We start from the raw sequence: 16,652 nt of genomic DNA, 5'->3' as shown, positions 1-16,652 counted from the left end.
AGCAAGGGTAAAGATGCAAAGTAAAGAGTCCAGGAGAGACTAGGCAAAAGCTTCCAGGTGTCCTCTCCCAGTAGAGTTGTACAAACAGCACTTAATTCTCCCAGCAATAATGTATAACAACACATACATAGTATTACCAACCAGACTTTGTGTCCAGAATTTTTACTGGCGATTGGACACATAGTCATGAAGCACCTACATGACCGATGTTAGTTACTCAGTCTCCAGCCCCTCCAAGAGGTCAAACAGCTACAGGGTGGTCCAAAGCCCCCATATAAATCACATTGTTAGCATAAACTATCTAGAAAGGCCCAAGGCCCCAGGTATTAAAAAACACTTTTATTAGCCAGGATATTCCAGGAGTTTAGAGATTATCACCCATAAACTGACCAGGGCCAATCTTTTGAAATGTGCAGGGCTTGAACATCCCAAGCCTGCTGAGTTAATCCTTTACTGCATGTATCTAAACAGAATGTGACAAGTTATGTATGTGCCTTATAATCCCAGACCAATTACTAAAAATAAATATAAAAATATAGTCAGATACAATGGATAAATTAAATAGAACACTAAATTATGTTCGAATAACCCAAAAGAAGAAAGAAAATAGAAACAGAGTAATAAAAATCAGAGAGGAAAAAAACAGAACACAAATAATAAAAATAGAATCGATAATTACATTAGATGTAAATGTTCTAAATATACGAAAGTCAGAAATCATCAGATGGACATAAATGGATTTAGGAAGAATAAAAAAATGAGATTATATGTTGTCTAGAAGAAATTTACCTTAAATATAATTATATAGGTAGGGTAAAATAATGGATAGAAAGAACTAATCAAAAGAAAGCCAGCATGGCTATATTAATAACAAAGTGAATTTCAGAGCAAAGAAAATTACAGAGAGACACTACAAAATGACAAAAAGATCAATTCATAAAGAATATATAACAATCCTAAATGTAAATGCACCTAATAACAAAGTTTTGTGAAACAAAAACTGAAAGAATTGAAAGGAGAAATAGGCAAATCCAAAATTATAGTTGGTTACTTCAATATTATTCTCTCAGTCATCAATAGAATTAGTAGACAGAAAATTAGCAAGGATATAAAATAACTGAACAACACCATCAGACAACTAAATCTATCTGACATTTATAGAACACTCAATCCAACAACAGATTGTACATTCTTTTCAAATACTTATGGAACATGCACTTAAATAAAGTATATCCTGGGTCATAAAACAAACCTTAATACCAGGAAAATCTACAAATGCTTGTAAATTAAACAGTACACTTCCAAATTCGACAAGGAAGCCTCAAGGGAAATTAGAAAATATTTTCAATGAACGAATGAATGAATATTGAATGAATATAAAAATAAAACCTATCAATATTTGTGGGATGAAGCTAAAGCAGTGCTTAGAAATGTTTAAAGCATTAAATGCTCATTTTAGAAAAGAAATCCCTAATTAGTAATCTAAGATTCCGCTTGGAGAAAAATAAATCCAATGCAAGCATAGGCAATGGGATAAAAAAGATAAGAACAGCATTCAATGAAATTGAAAACACAAAAACAATAAAGAAAATCAATAAAACAAAGAGGTCCTTCTTTTAAAAAATCAATGAAATTGATAAACCTCTACCAAGATTGACAAAGAAAAGTCACAAATTATCAATATCACAAATGAGAAAGGGGATATTACTACAGACTGTGAAAATTACAAGACTAACAAGAGAATAATACAAAAAACTCTACACACATAAATTCAACAACTTAGATGAAATGGAGCTCTTCCATAAATTACCAAAACTCAATCAAGGTAAAACAGATAATCTGAATAGTCCCATAAATATTAAAAAATATTGAATTAGTAACTTAAAACTTTCTGAAAAAAAAATCTCCGGGTTCAGAATATTTCACTGACAAATTCTACCAAACAATTAAAGAAATAACACAAATCCTACACACTTTTTTCCAGAAAATAGAAGAAGAGGTAATACTTCTCAACTCAGTTTATGAGGCCAACATTACTCTGATACCAAAATCAGACAAAGACATTACAAGAAAAGAAAACAACATATGTTTTGAATAATTTTACAAGAATGCAAAATAAAATGTTAGCAAATGATATCTAGCTATATAAAAAAGAATACAGGACAACTAGTTAAATATGCAAAAATCAATGTAATCCATTATTATAAGTCTAAAAAAGAAAAATATGATCCTATCAATTTATGACCAAAATAATCGCTGGAAAAAATGCAACATTCATCCATGGCAAAACTTTCAGAAAACAAATAGAAAAGACGTTTCTTAACTTGATAAAAGAACTGTTATAGGCTGCACTGTATCCCACCAGAACTCACATGTTGAAGGCCTAACCTCTAATACTTAAGAATGTATCAGGAGATAGAGCCTTTAAAGAGGTGACTAATGAGGTAATTAGGGTGGGCCCTAATCCATCCTGAATGGTGTTCATACAGGAAGAGGAAATTTGGACACAGAGAAATACCAGGGATGTGTACACAGAGGAAAGACATGTGGAGACACAGAGAGAAAGCAGCCATGTACAAGCCAAGGAGAGAAGTCTCAGAAGAAACCAAATCTGCTGACACCTTGATCTTGGACTTTTGGGTTCAAAACCATGAGAAATAAATTTCTGTTCTGTAAGCCACTCACTCTGTAGTACTTTGTTATGGCAGCCCCAGCAAACTAATGTGGATATCTACAACATAATACAAGATAATACAAGTACTTAAAATTAACATCATATTTAAGGGTGAAAGACTAAATGCTCCCCAACCCACCATCGTAAAATCAGCAACAAGGCAAGAATGTCTGTTCTTTCTCTAGTGTAGAAAGACATATGAAGAGAATTCAGTGATTTATCAAGATAATCTATTCCATACATGTTTTTCATCCACTCTACTCAATACCCCACGCCAGACCAATTCCAATACCAACTACACACACACACACACACACACACACACACACACACAAATCATATCTATTATAGGAATGTATTCATTAAAACTAATTTTCATCCAAATTATCAAAATAGTTGCCTCAATTCGATTTGAGTGTACAGAAGTAGTCTTGGGCATAATGGAGGAAGGGAGCAGGAAATCATATTATGAGATCTACATAAAGGAAAATTTTTAAAGGATTAAAGAATTTCAGTGTGCTCATATATAAAAATTGCAATTCGTGCACCCCTGCCATGTTGTGGAAGGTCAGGGTACATTCAATGGATCTTTCTAATACCATTATGATCTCTAGTCATAATGTATTATCCATACCCTAATTAAAGAAGAATAAAATAGAATTATTTAAAAAGCATAAACCTTCTTAAAAATCTCAGTTTATGGCAGTTATTTGGAGATTTATTTTCTTCCCACATATAACATATCTGAGCAATTTGGAACTATTTCTACCAAGCCCCACTTCACAACTATTACAAAAAAAGGGTTTCATGCAAATGTGAAAATTACAACTGGAGACATTATATGTAGTCTACTTAACCTATATGATAGGGGAAGGCTATATGCCACCAAAAATAGACATGGAAAAGGGTATTTAAAAGAAAATAAAGATTATGTTCTGAGGTTGTGTTTTCCCCTGAGGCTCCTTAAACAATGCCTTTATCTATTCCCCATTTTCCAAATGTCTTCTCTAGCCATGTGGCAATAATTTAGCAGTATTATGTGCTGTCACTTCTGCATTAGTAAACACAGGACTTACTGAATAATTACAGAATAACCTCATAACGAAATGCAGTGAAGAATTCTAATTAAAATTTAATGTTGCTTAACAACTATTCTACTCTAAAACGAGAATTTTCCAGCCATGTATCCTAATGAGTTATCAGAATGCAGTACCCCAAAAAATGTACAAATGTGAAGGTAAACATAAAATATTACATCCAGTGGGCATGTGTGTGGGAACATTTATAATCATAATTAATATGCTACATTAAAAATTATTAAATATAAAAGCATATCAAAATGCTGTAACAACTACAAAACAAGATTTTTTTTTTTTGAAAGCTCATAAAAGCCTCTTTCCCTTTGAAAGGGTGGGGGGAATCGTAAATTATTCTCCAATACAGGAGTTAAAAGCTGTCTTCTTTGGAACATGGTACAAATACATAGTAAACTAAGAATGTCCACATCTTCTTATAAAAGCAGACCTAAAAGAAAACTTACTATGTAATCTAGGAAACAAGGTCTTTCATTTACCTTATTCTTATAAAAATCTGCCAAGAGGGGTATCCCACCCATATTCTATTGTTCTATTGCCTTCATCTGTACAATTTCCTTTTTAACATTTATGTAAATCTCTTTGATGTTGACCAATTGAACATGGTGAATGATGAAAATCTATTACCCAACCCTTTCTTCATATCACAGGAATATGATATGAATATTCACAATCCTACCTTTTCCCTTTACATTGCTGGAATAAACAGATCCAATCCATTTCATTTTTAGAGAAGGCCCATCCCCTAACTCTTCCACCATTACCTGCTGAAATCTGCTATAGCTTCTCCTTATGCGTCTGTAAAACAATTTATGTTGCTACTTCTATTCATAAGGCCTAATTAATGCCCTTTTGGGTATAAAATTTTAAAATACAGTGATGTTGAGCCCAGTGAGGATATTGCCTATGGAATTCTGCAAAATATGCTCCTGTTTTGCATTTCCTATCTGCTTTTTCTCCAAGCTGCAGAGCTAACATAAGTATTACCATTGACGAATTTGAAGGCTTCATTTCCATTACCCCAACTCTTGTTATTAGGATTGTGGGCCCACCTCACTGACCCTGAGTCTCGATATCACCCTCCACAAAATTCTACACTCACTTATAGTAGAAGTTGTTGATGCTATTGATAAAGAGATTTGTTTACAGGTGATTGCAACAAGATATATTGAGACCTTTTCTTCCCTGTCTATACAAAATAAGTAGAAGAGATACCATCTCTTAGCTTTTTGGGGATTCCCTTTGGCCAAGGCCATGTATAAAACAAGGCTAAAATCTCTGGGAACTTCTGCTAAACAGCCTGCATAGGCTGAGAGGAGAGGGAAGGAAAAGGAGGAGACACCTAGGGCCTCCCTCAGACACCTCCTATTCCAGGCCCATAACTTTGCCGTGCTGCAAGGGCTTTCCATCTGTGTGCAGGAAATTGTGTATCATGCAGAACCAATGTGGCGCTGACCTCTGTTCAGTCACCAGACACTACAAATGTTTGTTGAGAAGTGATGAGACTCCTCCTGCTGTCCCTTAAAGAACAAGAAATAACTTCATTCGGCAGTTTTTTAGGGAGATAGAGCTCCAGGACACAAGCTTTGGAGTCAGACAGCCTTGTGTTTGTATCTCAGCTCTGCTGCTTCTTAGTTGTGTTACCATGAGCAATTTGCTCTGAGCCTCGGTTTCATCACCTACAATTAGTGACTAATAATTCTCACCTCACAAGATTATTGTAAGAAATAAATATGCAATATATGATAAGCACTTGGCATGGTGGCCGAATCAAGTATTCAATTTGCCACAGCTGCTATCATTACTACTACTGCTCCCTATTCATGCTATCTTTCTCCACAAGTAGCAACACCTTCTAACTTCTGTCATAACAACGCCAATCTTCCCAAGAAAAATTTTCAAGACATCTTTGCCTCTTACTCCACCCTCAGTCCCCACATCCAAAGAATCACCAAGTCTTATCAATCCATCCAACCCTCTAGTTCATACCTTCATTACCTCTCACCTGGACATTCACTCAGTAAATGTTTATTAGGGTATCTACTACGTGATGGGCGTGGTGAAAAATGCAAACATATGTAATACCTCAAAATAATCAAAATACTTACAATCTGGCGGTGGGGTGGGGAAGTACAGACATTTAGACAGTTAACTAGAATGCAAGGTCAAATGAAACAAAATAGAATATATAGGAAGGTTTCAGACATATATGATTCAACAAAAAAATAAGATATATAGGAAGGTTTCACAGAGGCATTACCCTTTGAGGTGAAATTTGAACAAGGAATAAAAAGAAGAAAAAAAGACATCTGTCTTAGAAAACAGCATGAGCCAATGCAAGGCCTCAGGAAATGCATCATGTGGAAAGATGTGTGGTACAGTGGGACTGAAGGATGGAGTGAGAAGGACAGAGCAGCAGCTAAAGATGGAAGCACTGGGAGGATGGTATTCGAGGGGCAAGAGCATAGATGTCAGGCAGCTCTCCTTCAAATTCTGCCTCTACTCCTAAAGGTCGTGCAGCCCTAAACAAATTATTTTGCCTGAGACTCAAGTTTCTTCATTTATAAAATATAAATATCTACCTCATAAAGTTCTCATGAGGAGCAAATTAAATAATATATATAGAAAATTTTGCACAGTCCCTGGAATATAGCTTGGAATCTGGAATATGGAATATGGCTTGTAGTTATTGTTTTCATAGGTGGCTGTTACATACTAAATGTTTGTGACCCCCAAATTAATATTTTGAAGCCCTACCCCACAGTGTGGCTAAGCCTCTAAGGAAATAAATAAGGTTATATGAGGTAAAAAAAAAAAAAAATGGGTCCTTGATCTGATAAAATTTGAGTCCTTATAAGAAGAGAAACCAGAGAGCTCACTGTGCCTGCCACTCTGCCCAACCTCCCCTTGAGCAGGCACCAAGGAAACCACAGTAGGTATGTAGCAAGAAAGCGGTTGTCTTCAAGCCTAGAAGAGAGTCCTTACCAGAAAATGAATCAACTAGAACCTTGACCTTGGACTTCTGGCTTCCAGAAAGGTGAGAAAATAAATTTCAGTTGTTTAAGCTCCCCAGTCTGTGGTATTTTGTTATGGCAACCTGAGCTAATATAGAGGTCTTAAATGCCAGGTTAAGAGGTTAGTTCTTTATTTTGTGGGCGATGGAGAAGAATTAAAAATTTCTGAGGAGGCAAGAACAACATTTAGATCTGTCTGAGAGTTGAAGACTGATGGGAAGACCCCCTTCATTGACCTCGTGCATCCTATCTTTGCCTTTTTCTATCCATTTATGACACTCTAACAGCCCCAGTATTGTTCATCACTTCTGCTTCCCTAGCCTACTACTTTTTTTTTTCTTTTAATTGCCTACAGCACCTGGTATTCCTAGGTCTCTCATCCAAGTACTAACCAGGCCTGACCTTGCTTAGCTTCCGAGATCAGAAGAGATCGGGCATGTTCAGGATGGCATGGCTGTAGACAGCCCACTACTTTCTTTAGCTGAGATCAGACCCTGGGTTGTATCACATTTGTGCCTCTATTCAAGCTGCTCTTCCTATAAGAATACCCATTCCCGTTGCTCTTAATCGACATTCAGTTCGTCCTTTAAGGCCAGTGCCCATGCCTCTTCCCCAGGTAGCCTCCCTTCCTCTGTACCTCTGTTCATACACTCTGGTGTGTCACAGTGATTAACCTCTAATAGTCTAATTAATTTTGTTTATATCTCCTCTACTAAACTGTAATGACCTGAGGTCAATTTTTGTGGCTTTCACATTACATGGCACAGAAAAGAATTTGAAGAGGGTACATGGAGAAATTCATAAAGTCAGGAGACAGCAAATCTAGGCTTGCATAAGGGAAGGGGAGAGACAGCCTGGAAGAGAAAGAGATTTGAGGAAATAGACTTGTTTAAGAGGAAACCGGAGTCATTGATGTAGCTTGATAGCTCGCCTGCAATTCCCCAATTCCCTATAGAGTCTTCATCTCTCATTACCCTCCCATGCAAAGGAATCCTCTGCAGTGCAGGGTGAGATACTGGATGTGAAAGATGATTAATGAGTAGCAATATTCATAATCATAGCTAACATCTGTGAAAGATCTGGCAGCAGGCATTGGGCTACAATATGGATTTTCAGTATTATGTACTATGTTCTTTTTTAGTACAGAAATACATGTCTTTCTTTAGGGATAATATTATCATTTGGGTGTTTTTTTAATCTAAAATCTCATTCTGAGACTTATCCAAATAATTACATGCTGTATTAAAATAATGATTCCAGTCAAAAAGCATTCATTTAGAAAGTTTTCTAACCATATCCTTCCCCTAAGACCCATGGTCCATTATCTAATTGTGGTTCTAATTCCCATTTTCTGGATTATTAATGAGGGCAAGCAACTTTTCTTATGTCATTAGTCATTTATATTTGCCCTAGCGGTCTGTCAGTCACTAGGAACAACTGGTAGAGAGTGTGGAAGGGGGACTTGGGGAAAGTGATACAAGGAGGGAGGCTACCACAACCAGCCCAAAGCCCCCAGCTTGGACCTGGCTGCCTACTTCTCCCGGGGCTCAATTCCATCCCTTTTCCTCTTCTCTATTCCTCCATGGCCAGCCCCCAACGCTCTCAGGATATTTTAACTAAAAAATTCCCACTAATTCGACCTGAGGATTCTTAAGCCCGAAGAACAAAAGATCTACAGTTGCCATCCTGGTCCACCCACAGCATCTTAGGACGTTTATTTTTTAAGACAGAGATTTCTGGTCACATGAAATAAATACACACATTACCAGTATTATCAATTTGCTTTAATGTTTGCAGTTACTACACCCATGGTTCATTCGCTGAGGCCCTTTGCTGAGAACTTTACCTGCATTATCTATTTCAGTCCTCGTGGAGAGAAGTACTGAGTAATTACTATCTCATTTAGCAACAGGAAAGGGTAGGGAGTAAGGGTAGGGTAGGAAAGGGTAGGGTCAGGAATTCAGCTTTAGATGGCCCAGAACACTGACAGTTGTTTTAATTTTGATACAAGCAAAGTAAATTTTGCTATTTGCCCCCATCCAGCCAAAGTAAGAAAGGGGTAGTCTTATTTATTTTAATCAGTATGTCACTGACTTAACTGCGCCTCAGAGGCCTTTAGCACTAGCAAAGCATAATTCCTAGAAATTCAGGAATGACAGTGAGACTGGCATTGTGGGCCTGGGCCATGATGCCACAGGGGCACTAAGAGCAGATGGCTCATATCATGTCTCGCGCCCTGCCTAGAGAAGGCAACTTTTCTTTCTAGGCCGACTTGCAGAGTCTGGACCTGACATTCATTTCATTATATTGTTCAAGTAAAATAAAACTGCTCCCAGTAATACAATCACTTTCTTATTTTTTTAAAATCTTTATTTTTATTGCAATAGCAAATAAACCACATACTCACTGTTGCTGTGCACACCGACAGTTTTCTACTGGGAGCTCCTCTAGCCCCCGGCCTGCAGGCTTTCTCTGTCTGCACAAATGAGCTCACCACTGTGCAGGGCAGGCCAGAGAGCCGATCAACCACTGCCCCAGACAAATGGGAGATGTGGTGAGTAACCTAGCTTCCTCAGCCCTCAGGTGCAATAATCTGAGGTGTGTTCTACACAGTCTTCAGAGGCCCACAGCAGGATTTGACCCCAGTTGTCCCTAGCAGCAATAGGTTGGTCTCTCAAGTCCCTCTCCCATTCAGAGTTTTATGAGATCACCCCCAAATAAGCTATTTGTGTGTTAAATCCCCATATGCATGTGGGGAAACCAAACTAAGACAATGCCCAGGTATTAGTCAGTTTAGGCTGCCATAACAAAGTACCACAGACTGGCATAGGCTTAAACAACAGAAATTTATTTTTTCACAATTCTAGTGAAAAAATAAATTTCTGTTGTTAATAAATTTATTTTTTCACAATTCTAGTGAAAAAATAAATTTCTGTTGATTAGAAGTGTCGGCAGGGTTGATTTCTTCTAAGGCCTCTCTGCTTGGCTTGTAGATGGTCGTCTTCTCCCTCTCTCTTTACATGATCTTTCCTCTGTGTGTGTCTGTGTCTTAATCTCCTCTTCTTGACGGACATTAGCCATACTGGACTAGGGCCCATCCATATCATCTCATTTAATGTATTAATTCTTTAAAGGCCCTATCTCCAAATACAGTCACACCCTGAGGTACTGGGAGTTAAGACTTCAACAAAGGAATTTGGAGTGGAGGCGGGAACACAGTTCAGCCCATAACAGCCCATAATAACCAAAACACAAATAAGTAAAGGTATAAAGTTAAAACATGTGAGCTCCTCCAATCCAACCTCCAACCTCCTCTGAAGGAAAAATAAGAGAGAAAAGACCTATTGTGTATATCCTTTAAGCTCTCTTTCTATGTCTAGGAGGGATGATGTTACAATGACAAACTCAGATGTAAAGAAAACGTCAATTTCCTTGTTTTCTTTGATCCAATTTAAGTGAGAAATCTTGCACTGGAAAATTCAATCTCAGTTGATCCTAGACTCATTTCCCTTCCTTAGATCAGCCAAGAATCAAGACTTATGAGATTCAAGAAAACATGAACAGTCTTCACCTTCAGTCCATTGTGGTCATTGCTTATGTCTCCAGGTCCAGCTGCTCAAAGACAGGAAGCTTCCATGCTGGGCTTGGGTGCTACATTCTGGGTGCCTCAGTGTCCAGGATCCAGTCTTACAGATACATCCAATTCCTTCTGAGGTCCTACCAGGAGGCAATAGAGAGACAGAAGCAATCGAAAGCATGGCCTGGGAGGTTGGACCACTGGGCCCAGTCCCAGCTCTATGTTTTGAGAGTTTTTTTCACCTTGGGCAAGGTGCTTCATCTCTCCATGGTTCAGTTTCCTCATCTGAGAAGTTTTGAATAAAAATAGTCTCTATTTCATGACTAATACTCATATTTATCCATTTAATCATTACAATAAATCTTATATATTTCAGATGAGGAAAATAAAACCTTTACCCAAGGTCACACAGCTAGTTAGTGGCAAAGCTAGGATTTATACCCAACTCTCTGACAACTGGAATTAGCCTCATGGAACCAATTAAAATCAGGAAGTTGATCTAAAAGTTAAGTATATTCTATTTTTGTCTAATACAATTTTATTACTAGACCATGAGAATCTGTGATGATGAGAAATTCCAAGAAAATTATGTCAAATATTTACTATAAATACATGCTCTTGTTGACTTGGCCCAATCAGTGGTCCAGACAAGCCCAGTAGGCTGTGGTGAGATGTTGGTTGCCAATCTGCACAGGCTGGCTGCTACCTTGGCTTCCAGGGACACACTTCTGTTCTGGAGGCATAAAGCAGCTATTGGCATTAAGAGATTTGCCGCCGGTCAGGAATTTAACCTAGAATTTAACCTAGTTCCCTTAATTCCAAATCTACTACATCCTAGGGTGACCGACTGATCTTGGTTTACCTGGGACTGTCTCAGTTTTAGCATTGAAAGTCCTACATCCTAGGACACCCCTCATTCCTGGGCATACCAGGATGGTTGATCACCCTTAGTTTCTCATATTCAAGGGATGGAGATGAAAGATCAGGGGTGACTAGAACAAGAGAGAAAGAACAGATGACCATTTTTTTATAAGGGCTGGGTCAGATTTGATGATTTCTGAGGTTGTTTCCAGTCTAATCAGTGCAAAGAAGCAAAGATGTTGTCAACTCCTTGAATGTAAATTTTGCAATTTAGTAAGCTGGTAAAAAAGTGACACCAAACATGAAAAAAATAATAACTCTGGTAATACTCCAAGAGAGGCCAAGTAAAACATAGTAGAAGATGAAGAGACGATAACTCAAGAAAGCTGTCCTCACACCTCCAGACAGAATAGACCCTGCCCTCTTTCTCACACTGTACTCTACGGTCACACCTAAAATTGCCCTTTGAACTTATTTGCATGTTTCTTTTCCTTACTGGACACCAAAGTTCCTTGATAGACTGAGTCTTATTTATCATTGAAGACCCTGGCACAGAATGGGTATTTATTAATTGTTGGTTGATTAAATGAACAAATAAACACTTTTTTCCCTCCTGTATTTCACTCACAATACATTTTGCTACCAAAACCAGCATTACCTTTAATAGGTATTATGAATATCTTGACAAGTATTTTATGTAGTGAGTGGTATCTTCCATAGTAATAAAACGAATCCTATTACTATTAGAATTATTGATTACTGATGCCCTTTCCCCTCTTGCATTTATGGTAAATCTACAGTATATATTTCCATTTGAATAATGCAAGATCTAGCTGCATTATTATCACACATTGTACCCATTTCTTAGCTGGGAGTGGTTCTGTTGCTTCAAACTATATATCTAATCCAATATATAGAATCCTGTGCTTCTAAGGTTTTCCAATGTGTTTGTTGGATCTGTCCAACATTTACTAAGCACCTACTGAATATTTTGTATGAATACTACTAATTTATTCAACAAATTGCTTATTGAATGTTCTAGGACTAATGAGAAAAGCAGAGTAATATTATATAATCTCTACCTTCAAGGAATTTCTGATCTACTGGAAGAGATAAGAATTGTATGTATATGAAAAAATAACTAATAATAGACCTCAACTATAGCAGTACATTTAATGTGCCAAATGAGTGACACAGAAATAAATGACAATACCCTTGATTATCATTATTTTACTTGCCTTTCCCATCATACCGTGAGTGCCTTGAGAATACAATATTTTGTAATCTTAGCACCTGCTTTTCAAGAGACATTTGCTTTTTAATAAATTTCCCAGGTGATTCTGATGCACAATGAAGTTAAAGAATCACTAGTATGGACAAAAGGGAGGGATTGAGGGATTGGGAACAAGAACGTGTCATGATAGAGGTGGTTCGATGAAGATTCATCTAGTAGAGTGCAAGATGGAGCACAGCATGGAGAAACTGGAGATGAAGGGATACAGAATGAAAGCAAGTGCATTTTTCCATGCATGAAACATTAAGAATAGTGTGAAGTGAAAGAACGGAGTGGGCATAGAAAACAATGAGCAAGAGGAATCACCAAACTTGGTTATTGAGTGTTTGCTAGGAAAGAAGAGGAGGAATGAAAGTAACTTCAATATTTCTAACTTAAGGAACTGAAATAATCATAACAATAACAGCTAACATGTATAACCCCTGTGGCCTAGCTACCTCAACAACCATGCCCGATCCTCTTCCTTTTTGCTTGTTTCCCATTACAGAAGGAAAAAACTAGACAGTCACTTTTCTGGCCTCTTTCACAGACAAGGGTGGACATGTGACTTCATCTTGGCAATCAGATGTAGGGAGAAGCTCCTAGGAAATCTTTTGCTTTCCTGATGAAAGAATCAGTTGATGCAGGCCCTGCCCTTCTCCCTTCTTTCCTGCCTTGAATATGGATGTGATACCTAAAGCTGCAACAGCCTGGTCACCATAATGTGATAACCATGATGAAGGATGTGTTATTATTATCCCCATTATACGGATGAGATAATTAAGGCACCAAAAAGTCAAATAACTTGCCCAGGTCTACACACCTACTAACACAGCAGGGATTTGAAACCAGGTTGTCAGTCTCCCAACCCTCACTCTTAACCATTACATATCCAGTCTCTCAATAACAGTAATGGTGACAGCATAGATAGAAATAAGGATGTCAGGAACTGGTGCTAACAACTGGAAATGTCCATTAGGCACTTAGAAATTCGAAGTCTGAAGCATGCAAATATAAAGGGTATTATTTAGAACAAGGAGCCAACTGCATTGAAATAGAGTTGATTTAGAGACCATAAAAGTTCCAAATTCTCCTCATCTGTATACAAGGTAAGTTGAACATCACTTTATGTGCAGCAATCCTAGCTTGGCCTGAATAATAATGCTTTGTTGACAGAATATCTTTATCAAAAAGCCGGCCCCCTGGTTAGTGCAGAATTTAAGTTCTGCCAATGAGTATATCGTATAAAGGGATGTTGTGAAGTGGGGTCCTGGGCTGCTCCTTACTTCCAGGGATGATTGTTGGCTGTGCATAGCAATTTCCCAGTGTAGGCCAATGCAGAACATGACCTCAATCTTCCAGGCAGCTGCCAGTTTGTAATGCTGTGCTAACCCAGCAAAATTACCTGGAATCTGAAGTGAGGCTTCCAGGGCAGTTGACTGTATCCTATCACCTTCAACATCGGGGTAGCCTGTCCTCAGAAAAGAGAAAGAATGTTGTTTACCTTCATACCACTGAGGAATGGTCCAGAGAAAAAGGTGCTAGTGAGCACTAAGCTGGGATAAGGGGAAAATAGGTGACATTCATTCCAAATAATAAAAATAATGGTAATAAGAGCTTGCATTTATTGAGCAATGGCCTGGTGCTTTCTCATGCATTAGCAAACTTGAAGCAAGTTAATTTCTGGTCTGCTTCTATTTTAACAAAATCACAAAGCATCTAAAGAAAACTGTTATTAATCACTAAAGGTACTTTGGCACTTGCCAACTGTTTTGTTTTTGTTTTCCATCTTTTTTGAAAGGCTTAATAAAGGTCTGCTGGAACATTCTACTGATACCCGTGACACTGCAACAATTCTCACGTTAGTTAGGCTGAAAACCAAGACAATATATCAGTCCTATGGAAAACAGATTGGCTTGCCTGGGAGAACTGAGAGGTCACATATATGAAAAAGATACATCTATGAACTTTCTATCGCCAACTTTGAAAGACTGGCATTTACATGGTCCTAGAAATTGGAGCTGAACTAATCCTTTCTGATCCAACGTAAGATTATAAATGCTCTGCTGAATTGGAAAAGGACTAAAGAAGGGGAAGATGTCTATTATACAATCCAGGTATTGGTCAGAATGTTTTGTTCTTTCCTTGGTGATGAACTTCAATTAACCCAATTCTGATGTAGATGTGCTGATCTCCATCACAAATCACAGATGACATTGGAACAATTTAACTGTCATTAAATGCTTAAATGATGTTACAATCACTTAAGCAACTAGAGTACACATATTAAAGCTTTAATTTATAATCCTTTTGCCAAAACACTTCTGTTATAATTTAATTTAATACTTCTCTAGACTCACACTCCAAGTCCAATCATTAGAATTAATTCCAATCTCTCTAATCAAGGATGCATGTCTTTACTTAGTCTCCTTAAAAGTAATGGCAATTATAAACAACACTTCATTTTGCCGCTAATAATAACAGAAAGATCAATACACACACACACACACACACACACACACATACACATATATATACGTATATGTATATACATCAATCTTATTACAGAGATAAGAATGAGACAGGTTGAATCACCATTGAAGGGGTCAGTGGTCCAAGATCAGTCGTGCCTCATGACTGACAGCTGCAAAGGGTTCTCTCTGCCAAGCCCACTGGCCAGAGGACAAGCGGTCAGGATATAGGCACACTGCCTTGGAGAAGAGGTTCATCTAGCATTAGTGACTAAATCCAGAGGATGGAATTATACTTGCAGGCAGGATCTGATCTACTATTTAAAAGCACACAGAAGTAGCTAGCAAGTCTATTCACAATTCTGCAAAAGTTGATGTTTCATCCCAATGAAAGAGAAGTGAATTCCCTCCTAGACTTCCAACTCCTTAATTCAAACCTGGTGGATTATCTGGCACACAATAGATAATAAATGTTTGTTGGCACTGAAATTAATGGCATGTCCTGCCATTGAGTCTGCATAACTACCTGACAAAGTTGTCTTTATCTTACTATGAAGAAATCGAAAAAGATCAGTTTGGTAACTTATTAAAAAGGAATAGAGCCGAGACTCAAGCTCAGGTCTTTCTGGCTCTAGCGCTCATGTTCTTTCCATTACATCATACTACTGCAAACCACCTGCTTTACTAAATTAAGAAAAACCCTTCTGTATCTTTACTAATCACAAAATTTACAAGACTATTCTGCATGTGTAAAAATCTCTTCTGCTCCCACCTCCTTATTCTCTACAGATGATCTCATTCATTCCTTTATTCAAAATATGGAGATGATTCTGCATCAACACCACTTCTATGTATCTCCCCATCCTCCCTTCCTTCACTGCTGTAACTAAGAGGTCACCCTTAAGTTCTAGGTGACAGATTTGTTCCACCCTCGAACCATGACCTATTTTGTCCTTAATTTCCCAGAGAAGGCTCCAGCCCTGGTCAGCACTGCTATGACTTACTTACTTGAGCCACAATTCGGCACTATTGTCAGGGTTGAACTGGTTTCTCCAACCCTTGCTGAGATCCTCACAGCTATTCTGAGCTGTGAAAAATTGCCTCAAACTAGCAGCTTCAAACAGCTCAGTTAAGGAAGCTGTGATGAATGGTTTGGTGGCCACTGAAGTGTGGATGTGGCTTTCTGTTGGTGAGATCGTAGGCAAGCATGGTAATATTGGCTATAATGTTTAAAAACTAATCTTTAACATATATTTGATTTACTGTTTGAGTGTTTTTGGTCCATGTACAAAGACTGCTATATGAATAAAATAAGATCATGTGTCAAAATCAATGTTTTCTCCATCAAACACTACATAGACATAGAAGGTAACAATTTCTCAGTATTAAGTTGGGTTGCCTTTTGCTTTGATACATTAATATAGCTCTAAATGTATGTCTTTGTTTAGCCTAAAATTCAAAAGGTTTGAAATATACGTTAAGCTTTATTTCCAGAAAAGTTGGGGCAATAGCCTTGAGAAAACTAGAACTTGATACAGTAGGAAAAACAGTAATACCACGTGCCAGACAGTGATATAGTTAAATCAAGTCAGTGGTCATAAAAAATAAAATTTGGACTGTATCTCTGCTGAAATCAAAGAAATATCCCTTTGATAACAGCTATGTCTATGAATGCTGAGATACTTCTT

At 37.7% G+C, this 16,652-nt stretch overlaps 2 pseudogenes; one reads left to right on the top strand and one right to left on the bottom strand.

Moving 5' to 3' along the window:
* Nucleotides 1–7,128: 7,128 nt before the first annotated feature.
* On the bottom strand, nt 7,129–7,244 carry LOC111746727 (annotated as a pseudogene).
* A 7,839-nt stretch (nt 7,245–15,083) lies between these two features.
* LOC111746713 lies at nt 15,084–16,402 on the top strand (annotated as a pseudogene).
* The last annotated feature ends 250 nt before the right edge of the window (nt 16,403–16,652 follow it).

This window comes from Pteropus vampyrus, unplaced genomic scaffold, assembly GCF_000151845.1.
Source record: "Pteropus vampyrus isolate Shadow unplaced genomic scaffold, Pvam_2.0 Scaffold199, whole genome shotgun sequence".
Lineage (NCBI taxonomy): Eukaryota > Metazoa > Chordata > Mammalia > Chiroptera > Pteropodidae > Pteropus > Pteropus vampyrus.
This window is presented reverse-complemented; position numbering and strand designations above follow the sequence as displayed.